Genomic DNA, 18,170 nt, shown 5'->3' on the forward strand with positions numbered 1-18,170 from the left:
GTAAATTTTGATGCTAAACATCACGGTTTTTAAAAATTTGATTAAAAACAGGGGCACTTTAATTCATCGAAATTTACATTTCACTTGTGTTGTAAAAAAATACTTACCTTTTAATCTTGACAGTCACTACAGCTTCCTCCACCCGTTTCAAAGCCTCTTCCTGGGTCTAAAATGAGGAATTCAGCTTCCTCCAATCATGGCTTCGAATCAGACACTGATTCCCCCGGGGGGGAAGCCGTGATTGGAGGATGACCGATCCATCATTTCTGACGTCAGAAATGGCTTTGCGACAACCGGGGGTAACTGGAGCGGCTGGCAAGTTTAAATGGTAAGAATTTTTTCACAACGAATGAAATGTAAATTTTGATGAATTAAAGTGCCCCTGTTTTTAACCAAATTTTTTAAAAATGGGCACTTTAGCATAAAAATTTACATTTACTTTAAAGCCATTTGCCTGCATTTTTTATCCTAACACCCAAGCTCTCCAATCTTTGATCCCTTATAACTTTTTTGTGCAATATTTTTATTACACATTTTTTTATCAGAGTATATATGACTATAAATGTACCTTGTAATGTACTTTTGAAGTTTTTTTGTGCAACTTTTTTGTTTCGGAAAACATTTACCACAGCCCTGAGATCGCGATAAGGATTGAAGCGTAAAGGGTGATTTCACTCCACTTGTAATATCAGCATAATGAAAATGGCTCACAAAAACACGATTGCGCTAGTGCAAAATTGTTTGTGCCTCACTTGTAATCTAACCCAATGGGGCCTAGTTATCAACGTGTCTACTTTTCCTGCCTTCGCCGGCCCAATACGCCCGCCTAAGCTCGCTTCACATCGCCGCTGCGGACCTGCCAAAATTCGCCCAAGTTATCAAAAAAGCTGTCAAAAAGCCGCGCACCAAGTACGGGGCGATGAGCAGCGGACTGTGAGAGTTATCACTCATCTGATCTCACTGCTCTTCGGCTTTTTTACAGCTTTCTTGCTAGCCTGTCACTAAGCACTCACACTAAACTACACTGCTCTACCCCCTATACCGGCGCCCCCGGAGCCCCCCGCAACTAAATAAAGTTACTAACCCCTAAGCCGCCACTCCTAGACCCCGCCGCAACTCTTATAAATGTATTAACCCCTAAACCGCCGCTCCCGGACACCGCTGCCACCTACATTATACCTAGTAACCCCTAGCCTGCCCCCCCTATACCGTCGCCCTCTATAATAAAGTTATTAACCCCTATCCTGCTGATCCCGCACCTCGCCGCAAATAAATAAATAGTTTAACCCCTAAACCGCCGCTCCCTGAACCCGCCGCAACCTATATTAAATTTATTAACCCCTATCCTGCCCCCCCTACACCGTTGCCACCTATAATAAATTTATTAACCCCTATCCTGCCCCCCGTACACCGTCGCCACCTATAATAAATTTATTAACCCCTATCCTGCCCCCCACTACACCGCCGCCACTGTAATAAAATTATTAACCCCTAAACCTAAGTCTAACACTAACCCTAACACCCCCCTAACTTAAATATTAATTAAATAAATCTAAATATTTCTCTTATTAACTAAGGCCTAGATTTGGAGTTCGGCGGTAAAAGGGCTGTTAACGCTCCGCGGGTTTTTTTCTGGCCGCACCATAAATTTAACTCTGGTATCGAGAGTTCAAACAAATGCTGTGTTAGGCTCCAAAAAAGGAGCGTAGAGCATATTTACCGCAAATGCAACTCTCGATACCAGAGTTGCTTACGGACGCGGCCGGCATCAAAAACGTGCTCGTGCACGATTCTCCCATAGGAAACAATGGGGCTGTTTGAGCTGAAAAAAAACCTAACACCTGCAAAAAAGCAGCGTTCAGCTCCTAACGCAGCCCCATTGTTTCCTATGGGGAAACACTTCCTACGTCTGCACCTAACACTCTAACATGTACCCCGAGTCTAAACACCCCTAACCTTACACTTATTAACCCCTAATCTGCCGCCCCCGCTATCGCTGACCCCTGCATTACACTTTTAACCCCTAATCTGCCGCTCCGTAAACCGCCGCCACCTACGTTATCCCTATGTACCCCTAATCTGCTGCCCTAACATCGCCGACCCCTATGTTATATTTATTAACCCCTAATCTGCCCCCCACAACGTCGCCGACACCTGCCTACACTTATTAACCCCTAATCTGCCGAGCGGACCTGAGCGCTACTATAATAAAGTTATTAACCCCTAATCCGCCTCACTAACCCTATCATAAATAGTATTAACCCCTAATCTGGCCTCCCTAACATCGCCGACACCTACCTTCAATTATTAACCCCTAATCTGCCGACCGGAGCTCACCGCTATTCTAATAAATGTATTAACCCCTAAAGCTAAGTCTAACCCTAACACTAACACCCCCCTAAGTTAAATATAATTTTTATCTAACGAAATAAATTAACTCTTATTAAATAAATGATTCCTATTTAAAGCTAAATACTTACCTGTAAAATAAATCCTAATATAGCTACAATATAAATTATAATTATATTATAGCTATTTTAGGATTAATATTTATTTTACAGGCAACTTTGTAATTATTTTAACCAGGTACAATAGCTATTAAATAGTTAAGAACTATTTAATAGTTACCTAGTTAAAATAATAACAAATTTACCTGTAAAATAAATCCTAACCTAAGATATAATTAAACCTAACACTACCCTATCAATAAAATAATTAAATAAACTACCTACAATTACCTACAATTAACCTAACACTACACTATCAATAAATTAATTAAACACAATTGCTACAAATAAATACAATTAAATAAACTATCTAAAGTACAAAAAATAAAAAAGAACTAAGTTACAGAAAATAATAAAATATTTACAAACATAAGAAAAATATTACAACAATTTTAAACTAATTACACCTACTCTAAGCCCCCTAATAAAATAACAAAGCCCCCCAAAATAAAAAATTCCCTACCCTATTCTAAAATACAAATATTACAAGCTCTTTTACCTTACCAGCCCTGAACAGGGCCCTTTGCGGGGCATGCCCCAAGAATTTCAGCTCTTTTGCCTGTAAAAAAAAACATACAATACCCCCCCCCAACATTACAACCCACCACCCACATACCCCTAATCTAACCCAAACCCCCCTTAAATAAACCTAACACTAATCCCCTGAAGATCTTCCTACCTTGTCTTCACCATACCAGGTTCACCGATCCGTCCTGGCTCCAACATCTTCATCCAACCCAAGCGGGGGCTAGACATCCACTGAAGAAGTCCAGAAGAGGGTCCAAAGTCTTCCTCCTATCCGGCAAGAAGAGGACATCCGGACCGGCAAACATCTTCTCCAAGCGGCATCTTCTATCTTCTTCCATCCGATGACGACCGGCTCCATCTTGAAGACCTCCAGCGCGGATCCATCCTCTTCTTCCGACGACTAGACGACGAATGACGGTTCCTTTAAGGGACGTCATCCAAGATGGCGTCCCTCGAATTCCGATTGGCTGATAGGATTCTATCAGCCAATCGGAATTAAGGTAGGAATTTTCTGATTGGCTGATGGAATCAGCCAATCAGAATATAGTTCAATCCGATTGGCTGATCCAATCAGCCAATCATATTGAGCTCGCATTCTATTGGCTGTTCCGATCAGCCAATAGAATGCGAGCTCAATCTGATTGGCTGATTGGATCAGCCAATCGGATTGAACTATATTCTGATTGGCTGATTCCATCAGCCAATCAGAAAATTCCTACCTTAATTCCGATTGGCTGATAGAATCCTATCAGCCAATCGGAATTCGAGGGACGCCATCTTGGATGACGTCCCTTAAAGGAACCGTCATTCGTCGTCTAGTCGTCGGAAGAAGAGGATGGATCCGCGCTGGAGGTCTTCAAGATGGAGCCGGTCGTCATCGGATGGAAGAAGATAGAAGATGCCGCTTGGAGAAGATGTTTGCCGGTCCGGATGTCCTCTTCTTGCCGGATAGGAGGAAGACTTTGGACCCTCTTCTGGACTTCTTCAGTGGATGTCTAGCCCCCGCTTGGGTTGGATGAAGATCTTGGAGCCAGGACGGATCGGTGAACCTGGCATGGTGAAGACAAGGTAGGAAGATCATCAGGGGGGTAGTGTTAGGTTTATTTAAGGGGGGTTTGGGTTAGATTAGGGGTATGTGGGTGGTGGGTTGTAATGTTGGGGGGGGGGGTATTGTATGTTTTTTTTTACAGGCAAAAGAGCTGAAATTCTTGGGGCATGCCCCGCAAAGGGCCCTGTTCAGGGCTGGTAAGGTAAAAGAGCTTGTAATATTTGTATTTTAGAATAGGGTAGGGAATTTTTTATTTTGGGGGGCTTTGTTATTTTATTAGGGGGCTTAGAGTAGGTGTAATTAGTTTAAAATTGTTGTAATATTTTTCTTATGTTTGTAAATATTTTATTATTTTCTGTAACTTAGTTCTTTTTTATTTTTTGTACTTTAGATAGTTTATTTAATTGTATTTATTTGTAGCAATTGTGTTTAATTAATTTATTGATAGTGTAGTGTTAGGTTAATTGTAGGTAATTGTAGGTAGTTTATTTAATTATTTTATTGATAGGGTAGTGTTAGGTTTAATTATATCTTAGGTTAGGATTTATTTTACAGGTAAATTTGTTATTATTTTAACTAGGTAACTATTAAATAGTTCTTAACTATTTAATAGCTATTGTACCTGGTTAAAATAATTACAAAGTTGCCTGTAAAATAAATATTAATCCTAAAATAGCTATAATATAATTATAATTTATATTGTAGCTATATTAGGATGTATTTTACAGGTAAGTATTTAGCTTTAAATAGGAATCATTTATTTAATAAGAGTTAATTTATTTCGTTAGATAAAAATTATATTTAACTTAGGGGGGTGTTAGTGTTAGGGTTAGACTTAGCTTTAGGGGTTAATACATTTATTAGAATAGCGGTGAGCTCCGGTCGGCAGATTAGGGGTTAATAATTGAAGGTAGGTGTCGGCGATGTTAGGGAGGGCAGATTAGGGGTTAATACTATTTATGATAGGGTTAGTGAGGCGGATTAGGGGTTAATAACTTTATTATAGTAGCGCTCAGGTCCGCTCGGCAGATTAGGGGTTAATAAGTGTAGGTAGGTGTCGGCGACGTTGAGGGGGGCAGATTAGGGGTTAATAAATATAACATAGGGGTCGGCGATGTTAGGGGTAGCAGATTAGGGGTACATAGGGATAACGTAGGTGGCGGCGATTTGCTGTCGGAAGATTAGGGGTTAATTATTTTAAGTAGCTTGCGGCGACGTTGTGGGGGGCAAGTTAGGGGTTAATAGATATAATACAGGGGTCGGCGGTGTTAGGGGCAGCAGATTAGGGGTACATAAGTATAACGTAGGTGGCGGTCGGCAGATTAGGGGTTAAAAATTTTAATCGAGTGGCGGCGATGTGGGGGGACCTCGGTTTAGGGGTACATAGGTAGTTTATGGGTGTTAGTGTACTTTAGGGTACAGTAGTTAAGAGCTTTATAAACCGGCGTTAGCCAGAAAGCTCTTAACTCCTGCTATTTTCAGGCGGCTGGAATCTTGTCGTTAGAGCTCTAACGCTCACTGCAGAAACGACTCTAAATACCGGCGTTAGGAAGATCCCATTGAAAAGATAGGCTACGCAAATGGCGTAGGGGGATCTGCGGTATGGAAAAGTCGCGGCTGAAAAGTGAGCGTTAGACCCTTTAATCACTGACTCCAAATACCAGCGGGCGGCCAAAACCAGCGTTAGGAGCCTCTAACGCTGGTTTTGACGGCTACCGCCGAACTCTAAATCTAGGCCTAAGTTAATCCTATTTAAAACTAAATACTTACCTGTAAAATAAACCCTAATATAGCTACAATATAAATAATAATTATATTGTAGCTATTTTAGGATTTATTTTTATTTTACAGGTAACTTTCAATTTATTTTAACTAGGTACAATAGCTATTAAATAGTTATTAACTATTTAATAGCTTACCTAGCTAAAATAAAGAGAAATTAACCTGTAAACTAAAAACTAACCTAAGTTACAATTACACCTAACACTACACTATACTTTAATAAATTATTCCTATTTAAAACTAAATACTTACCTGTAAAATAAACCCTAAGATAGCTACAATATAATTAATAATTACATTGTAGCTATCTTAGGATTTATATTTATTTTACAGGTAACTTTGTATTTATTTTAGCTAGTTAGAATAGTTATTAAATATTTATTAACTATTTAATAACTACCTAGCTAAAAGAAATACAAATTACCTGTAAAATAAATCCTAACCTAAATTACAATTAAACCTAACACTACACTATCATTACATTAATTAAATAAATTAACTACAAATAACTACAATTAAATACAATTACATAAACTAACTAAAGAATAAAAATAAAAAAAATAAGTTACAAACATTTTAAAAATATTACAATGATTTTAAGCTACTTACACCTAATCTAAGCCCCCTAATAATATAACAAACCCCCCAAAATAAAAAAATGCCCTACCCTATTCTAAATTAAAAAAGTTCAAAGCTCTTTTACCTTACCAGCCCTTAAAATGACCTTTTGTGGGGCATGCCCCAAAGAATTCAGCTCTTTTGCCTGTAAAAGAAAAATACAACCCCCCCAACATTAAAACCCACCACCCACATACCCCTAATCTAACCCAAACCCCCCTTAAAATAACCTAACACTAATCCCCTGAAGATCATCCTACCTTGAGTCGTCTTCACTCAGCCGAGCAGCGATGGAACCGAAGTGGACATCCGGAGAGGAAGAAGTTATCCTCCAAGCGGCACTGAAGAAATCTTCCATCCGATGAAGTGATCCTCCAGGCGGCGCTGAAGAAGTCTTCGATCCGGGCGATGTCATCTTCCAAGAGGCGCTGAAGAAGTCTTCTATCCGGGCGATGTCATCTTCCAAGCCGGGTCTTCAATCTTCATCCCGCCGACGTGGAACATCCTTCTTTACCGACGGACTACCGACGAATGAAGGCTCCTTTAAGGGACGTCATCCAAGATGGCGTCCCTTCAATTCCGATTGGCTGATAGGATTCTATCAGCCAATCGGAATTAAGGTAGGAAAAATCTGATTGGCTGATTGAATCAGCCAATCAGATTCAAGTTCAATCTGATTGGCTGATCCAATCAGCCAATCAGATTGAGCTTGCATTCTATTGGCTGTTCCGATCAGCCAATAGAATGCGAGCTCAATCTGATTGGCTGATTGGATCAGCCAATCAGATTGAACTTGAATCTGATTGGCTGATTCAATCAGCCAATCAGATTTTTCCTTCCTTAATTCCGATTGGGTGATAGAATCCTATCAGCCAATCGGAATTGAAGGGACTCCATCTTGGATGACGTCCCTTAAAGAAGCCTTCATTCGTCGGTAGTCCGTCGGTAAAGAAGGATGTTCCGCGTCGGCGGGATGAAGATTGAAGACCCGGCTTGGAAGATGACATCACCCGGATAGAAGACTTCTTCAGCGCCTCTTGGAAGATGACATCGCCCGGATCGAAGACTTCTTCAGCACCGCTTGGAGGATCACTTCATCGGATGGAAGATTTCTTCAGCGCCGCTTGGAGGATAACTTCTTTCGCTCCGGATGTCCACTTCGGTTCCATTGCTGCTCGGCTGAGTGAAGACGACTCAAGGTAGGATGATCTTCAGGGGATTAGTGTTAGGTTATTTTAAGGGGGGGGTTGGGTTAGATTAGGGGTATGTGGGTGGTGGGTTTTAATGTTGGGGGGGTTGTATTTTTCTTTTACAGGCAAAAGAGCTGAATTCTTTGGGGCATGCCCCACAAAAGGTCCTTTTAAGGGCTGGTAAGGTAAAAGAGCTTTGAACTTTTTTAATTTAGAATAGGGTAGGGCATTTTTTTATTTTGGGGGGGTTTGTTATTTTATTAGGGGGCTTAGATTAGGTGTAAGTAGCTTAAAATTGTTGTAATATTTTTAAAATGTTTGTAACTTATTTTCTTTATTTTTTGTAACTTAGCTTTTTTTATTTTTTGTACTTTAGTTAGTTTATGTAATTGTATTTAATTGTAGATATCTGTAGTTAATTTATTTAATAATTTAATGATAGTGTAGTGTTAGGTTTAATTGTAACTTAGGTTAGGATTTATTTTTATTTATTAATTACATTGTAGCTATCTTAGGGTTTATTTTACAGGTAAGTATTTAGTTTTAAATAGGAATAATTTATTAAAGTATAGTGTAGTGTTAGGTGTAATTGTAACTTAGGTTAATTTCTCTTTATTTTAGCTAGGTAGCTATTAAATAGTTAATAACTATTTAATAGCTATTGTACCTAGTTAAAATAAATTGAAATTTGCCTGTAAAATAAAAATAAATCCTAAGATAGCTACAATATAATTATTATTTATATTGTAGCTATATTAGGGTTTATTTTAAAGGTAAGTATTTAGTTTTAAATAGGATTAATTTAGTTCATAATAGAAATATTATTTAGATTTATTTAATTAATATTTAGGGTTAGTGTTAGACTTAGGTTTAGGGGTTAATAAATGTATTACAGTGGCGGCGGTGTAGTGGGGGCAGGATAGGGGTTAATAAATGTATTATAAGTGGCGACAGTGTAGGGGGGGCAGATTAGGGGTTAATAAATTTAATATAGGTTGTGGCAGGGTCCGGGAGCGGCGGTTTAGGGGTTAAACTATTTATTTAGTTGCTGCGAGGTGTGGGATCGGCAGGATAGGGGTTAATAACTTTATTATAGAGGGCGGCGGTATAGGGGGGGCAGGATAGGGGTTACTAGGTATAATGTATAATGTAGGTGGCGGTGGGCTCCGGGAGCAGCAGTTTAGGGGTTAAGACATTTATTATAGTTGCGGTGGGCTCCGGGAGCGGCGGTTTAGGGGTTAATATGTATAGAGTAGCTTGCGGTGGGCTCCGGGAGCGGCGGTTTAGGGGTTAAACACTTTATTTAGTTGCGGCGGTGTAGGGGGGGACAGATTAGTGGTGTTTAGACTTGGGGTACATGTTAGGGTGTTAGGTGTAGACAGCTCCCATAGAAATCAATGGGATGTCTGTCAGCAGCGAACTTGTACTTTCGCTATGGTCAGACTCCCATTGATTCCTATGGGATCCGCCGCCTCCAGGGTGGCGGTTTGAAAACCAGGTACGCTGGGCCGGAAAAGTGCCGAGCGTACCTGCTAGTTTTTTGATAACTAGCAAAAGTAGTCAGATTGTGCCGCACTTGTGTGCGGAACATCTGCAGTGACGTAAGAATCGATCTGTGTCGGACTGAGTCTGGCGGATCGAAGTTTACTTCACAAAATTCTACTTTTGCCGGGATCTAGCCTTTGATAACTAAGGCGAATCAGCCTCGCCACAAATACGCTGCGGAATTCCAGCGTATTTGAGGTTGACGGCTTGATAACTAGGCCCCTTTGTGTCCAAATGAAACTAAAATCTTGTTGAGTGTTATTGGTTTTTGGGAGGAGAAAATCCTAAATAAAACATCAGTAAAATATACAGCTAATGCCACCAGTTGAACTGATTCTTAGTGGTAAGATTTGAAAAGTAGATACTTTGTTTTAGTCTATAAAAAGTCATGTAGCTGAGATATGAAAGCTAAGATTCAGTATTAAATGTGTGAAGACAGTTAAATCTGTAAATTTGAATGAAACTGATATACATATTACTGATGCTTGGATAAACTGGAAGAATAAATAAGAATATCATCTAAGTAAACAATTATGAATTGCTCCAATAAATTACAAAATATAGAATTGACAAAGTGCTTAAATGCAGCTGGTACACTGAAAAGGCCTAAATGTTTTACTAGATATTTAAAAGTTTCTGTAACAGTGAATTGTGATCCAAGTCAAACAGTATATTCTGTAAGTACTTAGTGCAGACCTTAGTTGAATGGGGGTGGTCTAAAAGCTCATTTAACATAAATGGGTTTCAATTCATAATAAAGATTATAGTCAATTTGTGGTAGTCAGTACAAGAGTTAAAACAAGTAAACAAACTTAGATTGAGTATTCCAAAAGGTACTAGGTCCAGGACAGAGAATTTATTTTGAAAAGTAATACAATTTTTTTTTGTATCTTTATATAATAAATCAGTGCTATAAATTCAGGGTTTTGGTAAGAATATCAGTTTACAAGACAAATCATTTATTGGTATTGCTGGGTATCTTTGCCATTGATATTGCTGATGCTCTTTGGGCAAGGACGGTTCTGGTAATGATTAAGCATTAAATGTGGGGGAAGGGCCATAGAAGGAATTTGGGCAGCAAGCAAGTTAAACAGAATCTGAAACTTGAAAAAGTAAATTCATCCAGACTAGGCATATCATCTGAGACGTCTATTTAACAGCTCATCTGCACTGTCAATTATGGAGCACAAGAAACTAGTAGCAATTGGACACCCCAGGTAATCTATACTGCAGGTTAGGTATAGGTAGGCTACACATGAACATAATCTAAAACTGGTCAAGGCAAAAAGATACATGTTCTAAGGGGATGCTTAGACAGATGGTCCCTCAAACAAAAGAGGGAGAAAGTGCAAAAACACGCATCTAAGTGCAGATTGCCCCCAAAATACAGATGCCCCCAAAATACAGATGCCCCCAAAATCAGAAGCTACTCACAAGATAAAAGAAAATAACAGCATGTAACGAGTACAATAGATGTAAGTATGGCAAACAGTGGGCATTATGGTATTGGAGCATCTAGGTATGCAGTCTCCACGTCCTCAGTCGCCCCAGATAACCGTCTGTACAGTAAACAGTTCCTTTGCGACTCTCCACTGATTCCAGTAGCCGAAAGTCCAAGAAATACAGTTAAAAAGCAGGCTATGATAAAAAAATAAGTTCCTTGGGATAGGAACGAAACTTACATTGAGTGTTTAGTCCCTGTGAGGCTAGCGTACCGGTCCGGCATACGTGCAGGATAGGTGTGAGCCGAGGGACATAGTCTGTTTTATCATAGCCTGCTTTTTAACTGTGTTACTGGGACTTTCAGCTACTGGAATCGATGTGAGTATCTTCTGATTTTGGGGGTATCTGTATTAAATTGTTTTTAATCTGCACTTAGATGCGTGTTTTTGCGCTCTCTCCCTCTTTTGTTTGAAGTTTTATGCAGTGTTTGGTGGAACATTCATATTGGAGAGCAGCAGCTAATTGAAAATTATATAGAACTATACACGTTCACTGTGAAACATTAAGAATGTCCATAATCAAACAACAAAAACTTTTAAGTACACATTTCCCTTTATGTCATTTATAATAGTTTTGTTAAATCCTCCTGTATCAGTTTGCAGAGCAAACACGATTTGTTGCCTCTAGCCCACACATCAGAGTTATACTTATATAGAAATACTAAACATTGTTTTGTTGCAAATGTCTACCACTCAGACTGACATTTATTGAATAAAGTCAGAGAGGACTTTTGAAAATCATTATAACAGTTCAAGGTTTTTGTTGGCATGAATATGTGTCATATGTAATAAACGATGCACTACACTTTGCAGAACACACACCATTTATGTGAAAACCTAAATAGAACTTTACGTAAAATAAAGTAGTTTCGATACATTTCTTTATTTATTTGACCTTAACAGAAATTCAGTTTTGCTACACATAGTTGCTTAGAAGTACATCACACAATAAGAATATCTGTAAATAGTTCTTGCAACCTTGTAAAATCTATCTAATGTTTTAATAAAGGCCTTGAAGTTCCAAAAAAATCCAGTCACTAAAACTACAATAAATACAGATTGAACTGTTACTATAGCAACTGCAGCCACTTTCTGAAATATCACTATTAATACATTTGTTAGTGGATGAATAATTCATCAGTGGGAAATAAAATGGGAAAATGATACAGTTGTAAAATTAATATATTACCACATATAATACATAATGGGCCAGATTACAAGTGGAGCACTAAATATCGCTCTTGTGAAAGCTATATTAGTGCTCCACTAAGTAATACCAGCGCACACTAATGTGAGCTGGTGCTACAAGTTGACAGCAATGCGAAACGAAGCTCGCGTTCACATTGCTGGGAAACATTGTGCTCACAAGAGTGCACTTTGATAGGCTCCAATGGGAACCTTGTGCAGCGAAGGGGGTAAGTTGTGCAGTGATGGCAGCAAAGTGTAAATATATATGTATGTGATAATATACACGCTTGAAAAGAGAAAGTGGAGGCTGTTTCCTTAAAATTAATTCCTTTATTTATTCAGTTTAAAACCGGCAAACACAGCAAGGATAGGGTATGGTGTAGAAGGCGCAGCACAGTCTGCGCCTTCTACACCATACCCTATCCTTGCTGTGTTTGCCGGTTTTAAACTGAATAAATAAAGGAATTAATTTTAAGGAAACAGCCTCCACTTTCTCTTTTCAAGCTATTATTGTCCGGAGTTTGGCTGTTTCCTGCTGTGCATTACGAGCTTATACTCTTCAAAGAGGATTGCATTGTGTGCTTTTCTACATTTGGCAGTTCCCTATTGCAAGCAGGAACTGTTTTTCACTACGTCACTGGCGGAGGGATACTGTATTCTATCGGAGGAACAAGTGTCTGGAATAAGTTGAGGCGGAGCAAGGGATCTCTGCCTCGTTCCAGAGTGTGTTCCATTGGCCGGAATTGGGCCGAGCCCCCTTAGAGGCGTCCGGATTGAATCTACAGCCGCGAATGGCGATACCCGCCTTCTCCATTGGATTGGGTGAGTGAGATCTCCATTGTCCACGCTGGAGCGAGTGAATGAGTGATATACCAAGGAACTTGAGAGTTTCTTTTTAGCACCTTGCACTTTATTTGATACCTTTTTGTTGTTAATACAATACAGACTGCCTATCATATTCTGGGTTTCCTTTCCTTACATTTGTGATAATATACATACAGTATATATTTATGTGTTAATATGTGTATATACACATATTAACACATACATATTTATGTATATATTCATATACATATATATTTACAGGTAACACACCATTCCCATAGACCACAATATAAAGGCACCCCACACCTGCCACTTTTAACCCCTTAAAACTGCCTATTTGTCATATGTCATCCTGACTTACCTGTGTATGTAGCTTTAAGTAGGTGGGTGCTTCTGCCTCCTACCTGTATAAAGTTACCACCCACAATCAATTCAGTGCTTGGTAATTTTACTCCTTACTCAGTTCTAGTGTCCTTAACACTTGGTTCTAAGGAAAGTTTCAAGCCTTCTAGCTTTTTTTAGCTAATCCTGCCTCACTTTGTTTCTCAACAGTTAGTCCATTGTGAGGTCCTTTTCCCCTGCTATTCTGGAACTCAAAGAACCATCTTTGACCGTAAGTCGCCTTTGCTTTTACTTACTACTTGCTCTGCATCGTTCCTCCATTACTTGCAGTGTTTCACTACAATTCCCAGAGTGCAGCAACAAGCCGTGCGGTGACGTCACACACTGAAGCCTAGTTTCCAACACAGCCTACACTGTTGCATGTCACGGACAAGGAAAACTCCTGCAGCTTCAAAGTAAGCTAATACCGATAACGGTTATTTCCATATTTTATGAGACATACAGCTTGTTGAGGAGACTCTATCAGGCCCATTTATCAAGCTCCGTATGGAGCTTGAAGGGCCGTGTTTCTGGCGAGTCTTCAGACTCGCCAGAAACACAAGTTATGAAGCAGCGGTCTAAAGACCGCTGCTTCATAACCCTGTCCGCCTGCTCTGAGCAGGCGGACAGGAACCGCCGGAAATCAACCCGATCGAATACGATCGGGTTGATTGACAGCTCCCTGCTGGCGGCCGATTGGCCGCGAGTCAGCAGGGGGCGGCGTTGCACCAGCAGCTCTTGTGAGCTGCTGGTGCAATGTTAAATGTGGAGAGCGTATTGCTCTCCGCATTTAGCGAGGTCTTGCGGACCTGATCCGCAGTGTCGGATCAGGTCCGCAAGCCCTTTGATAAATGGGCCCCTATATGTTGTTTATAAGTCACTCTATTAAACCAGATACATTATGTTCTACCTCTAATGTAAATAATACAATCTCATTTTCAACTTAACTTAGCTAGGTGTTTGTATGCTAAGTGATTCTGCCTTTACTTGTTGTGCCCTATTGGCAATAGACTTACTTAACATATTCCATACACCCAATATTAAGGAAAGGGTTTTTGCTCTTTATAGTGATCCCAGTATCATTCTTGTTGCCAGACCTAGAGCAATAACTCTTCCCCAAAACCTATATGTTATACAGGGTTAAAATAAAACATTTATTATTTATGTAATCTACAGTTGGATTCAACCTCTATACAAACCTATCTTTTCCATTTAGGAACTAAAAGAATCTACTAATTGTATTCTACATCTGACACTATTGCAGTTTTGTTTTGTTTTTAAATCATACTTTTTTTTAAAAAACAAACTAACTATAATACCCCCTATTTTGAGGGCATTTTGGGTAGTTTAAAAAAATTAAACTGAGATCAGATCTCTGGTTATTTTGTGAGCAGTAATTGCTACCACAAGCTTTTGGTAGCAATAACCACACATTTGTAATGACTGGTTATTTATTACATGACTGCTCCACTTGTAATCGAGCCCAATATGTATGCTAATTGAATATGCAAAAATTGTTTAAAAAAAATAAACTTTTTGTATAGGCATCAACGCTGGAAAAATTATGGATTTGTATACTTTTGATTAAAAAACAACAACCTAGAGTTACCATATAAATGATGTAGCCGGAGTTGACTTACTACCTAAAACACACAAAGATCAAAACAGATATGTTTTATTGTTCTAATTAAGATATACATAGACATATGTTAGGCCATCAACTTGCTTGACAAGGCAAAATAAATGATAATTGAATGTTTAAGATTTTTTAAAATAAATCTGTTACTTTTAATGCTATTATTAAAATTTCATTTGGAGGGTATGAACAAGAAATTGCAGATTTCAATTAATATGATTTTCACATGGTTACTGTAGAAGGTTGACTTAAATAGGCATAACCTTTCATAGGTGAACAACTGTTAAAGGAACAATAAAGGTTTGTATATCAGTGATAAATGTTTTTAAATAAAATATATATACAAGTGGAGAAAATGTTCCAACTGCTAACAAAATCTACCTTGTTTTTTAATTTTTTTAAAGCACTAAATGCACCAATGTCTGTGCTCAGGAAGAAGGTTCCCTTATTCACTCCAGTTACATCAATACCTGACATGTTTCCTGTCTAGAGTGGAGCTCCAGTCTGCAGCTAGACCCTTCTCCTTTGTTCCCCTCCCATTTACTTCCTGTGCAGCTGTTGCTGGACACGGCTAGAACACTGAGAGATATCAGGTATTGATGTAACTGGAGTGAATAAGGGAACCTTCTTCCTGAGCACAGACATTGGAGCCTGTTATCAGCATGAACTCATATGGGTTAGATATGAACACCTGAGACAACCCAGATTCTCATCACCAAGAGGATAAAGAGAGTCCAGGATTTTCCATTGCCTTTCAACAAACGATACCAGAGAGTCCAGGATTTTCATTCAAAACAACTTACCGCTGCCAGGAGTCCCCTGGAAACAAAGATCCTAAGGGTTCCACCAAAAGAAAGATTCCTTCAGTAAAGAACAAAGCCAAATCGACCGGACAAGAGCCAAAGAAACATCTCTAACCCAAACAAGTCTACAACTTACCTCATATGATTGAGGTTACCTCTGGTAAGCACAAAATCACTTACCTCAGACAAAGAAGTGTTTAATATTCTAAAGTATAATACTGAACTTTTTTTACAATAACAAACCAAGGACATTATTATTATTTATTATGTTTTATGCCCTCTTCCTGTATTCCACTACTATAACATCACTGTTTAGAAAGTAACAAACTTACTCTACAAATAGCTAATATCTATTCTAGTGCCAAGCTGTGCGCCCTCTTGATTTCCTCTTTCCTATCCACATTCTTAACAGTGACACGGGTACACTGTATCAGTGGCAGCACGCATATATATCACTACTACTACTATTGTTGCAAAACAGCTATTTCTCACAAAGTGTTAGAGTTTTTAGCGCAGGTGCCCCTCCTTTTTTCTAACATATATATATACATATGTATATAGCTAAATCACACATACTGTGCCAGCTAGTACACTATCTAATGGCAATATTACATAAGCCATATGTGTGTGTGCACATAGGTGACTGTGGGTCTTTATGAATGTCTATGATCCGGGGGGGGGGGGGCTTTATGGATTCTTGCACCGGGGCAAGAATCCATAAATAATCATTAATATCAAAGCTGAATAGTTTTGGAAGTAGTTTTTAGTTTGTTTTTAGTTATAGCTATTTTAGGGGGATATCTATGTGTGCAGGTGACTATTACTGTGCATAATTATTAGGCAACTTAACAAAAAACAAATATATACCCGTTTCAATTATTTATTTTTACCAGTGAAACCAATATAACATCCCAACATTCACAAATATACATTTCTGACATTCAAAAACAAAACAAAAACAAATCAGTGACCAATATAGCCACCTTTCTTTGCAAGGACACTCAAAAGCCTGCCATCCATGGATTCTGTCAGTGTTTTGATGTGTTCGCCATCAACATTGCGTGCAGCAGCAACCACAGCCTCCCAGACACTGTTCAGAGAGGTGTACTGTTTTCCCTCCTTGTAAATCTCACATTTGATGATGGACCATAGGTTCTCAATGGGGTTCAGATCAGGTGAACAAGGAGGCCATGTCATTAGATTTTCTTCTTTTATACCCTTTCTTGCCAGCCACGCTGTGGAGTACTTGGACGCATGTGATGGAGCATTGTCCTGCATGAAAATCATGTTTTTCTTGAAGGATGCAGACTTCTTCCTGTACCACTGCTTGAAGAAGGTGTCTTCCAGAAACTGGCAGTAGGACTGGGAGTTGAGCTTGACTCCATCCTCAACCCGAAAAGGCCCCACAAGCAAGCTCATCTTTGATGATACCAGCCCAAACCAGTACTCCACCTCCACCTTGCTGGCGTCTGAGTCGGACTGGAGCTCTCTGCCCTTTACCAATCCAGCCACGGGCCCATCCATCTGGCCCATCAAGACTCACTCTCATTTCATCAGTCCATAAAACCTTAGAAAAATCAGTCTTGAGATATTTCTTGGCCCAGTCTTGACGTTTCAGCTTGTGTGTCTTGTTCAGTGGTGGTCGTCTTTCAGCCTTTCTTACCTTGGCCATGTCTCTGAGTATTGCACACCTTGTGCTTTTGGGCACTCCAGTGATGTTGCAGCTCTGAAATATGGCCAAACTGGTGGCAAGTGGCATCTTGGCAGTTGCACGCTTGACTTTTCTCAGTTCATGGGCAGTTATTTTGCGCCTTGGTTTTTCCACACGCTTCTTGCGACCCTGTTGACTATTTTGAATGAAACGCTTGATTGTTCGATGATCACGCTTCAGAAGCTTTGCAATTTTAAGAGTGCTGCATCCCTCTGCAAGATATCTCACTATTTTTGACTTTTCTGAGCCTGTCAAGTCCTTCTTTTGACCCATTTTTCCAAAGGAAAGCAAGTTGCCTAATAATTATGCACACCTGATATAGGGTGTTGATGTCATTAGACCACACCCCTTCTCATTACAGAGATGCACATCACCTAATATGCTTAATTGGTAGTAGGCTTTCGAGCCTATACAGCTTGGAGTAAGACAACATGCATAAAGAGGATGATGTGGTCAAAATACTAATTTGCCTAATAATTCTGCACTCCCTGTATATATATATATATATATATATATATATATATATATATATATATATATATATATATATATATATATTAGCTCTTTCCAGTCAAATACCTTTACATATACCACTAGTTTTCAAACCTATCGTCAGGTCTCCCCAACAGGCCACATTTTAAGGATCACCTTGGATGAGAACAGGTAAAATAACTAGGTTTACTAATCAGCTGATTATTTCACCTGTGCTCCAATTCAGATATCCTCAAAATGTGTCCTGTTAGGGAGGCCTGGGGATTGGTTTGAAAATCAGTGTCATATGCCATATACTATTCAACCATTATAAAAAAATTATAATATTTATGTGAATAAAATTTATCAGAAAGTGAAAATATGAAAGTAATACTTTGTTTTAATGTATTTAAAGGGACATTCCAGTCAAAATTT

The sequence above is a fragment of the Bombina bombina genome, chromosome 2 (genome assembly GCF_027579735.1).
Source record: "Bombina bombina isolate aBomBom1 chromosome 2, aBomBom1.pri, whole genome shotgun sequence".
In the NCBI taxonomy this organism is placed as follows: Eukaryota; Metazoa; Chordata; class Amphibia; order Anura; family Bombinatoridae; genus Bombina; species Bombina bombina.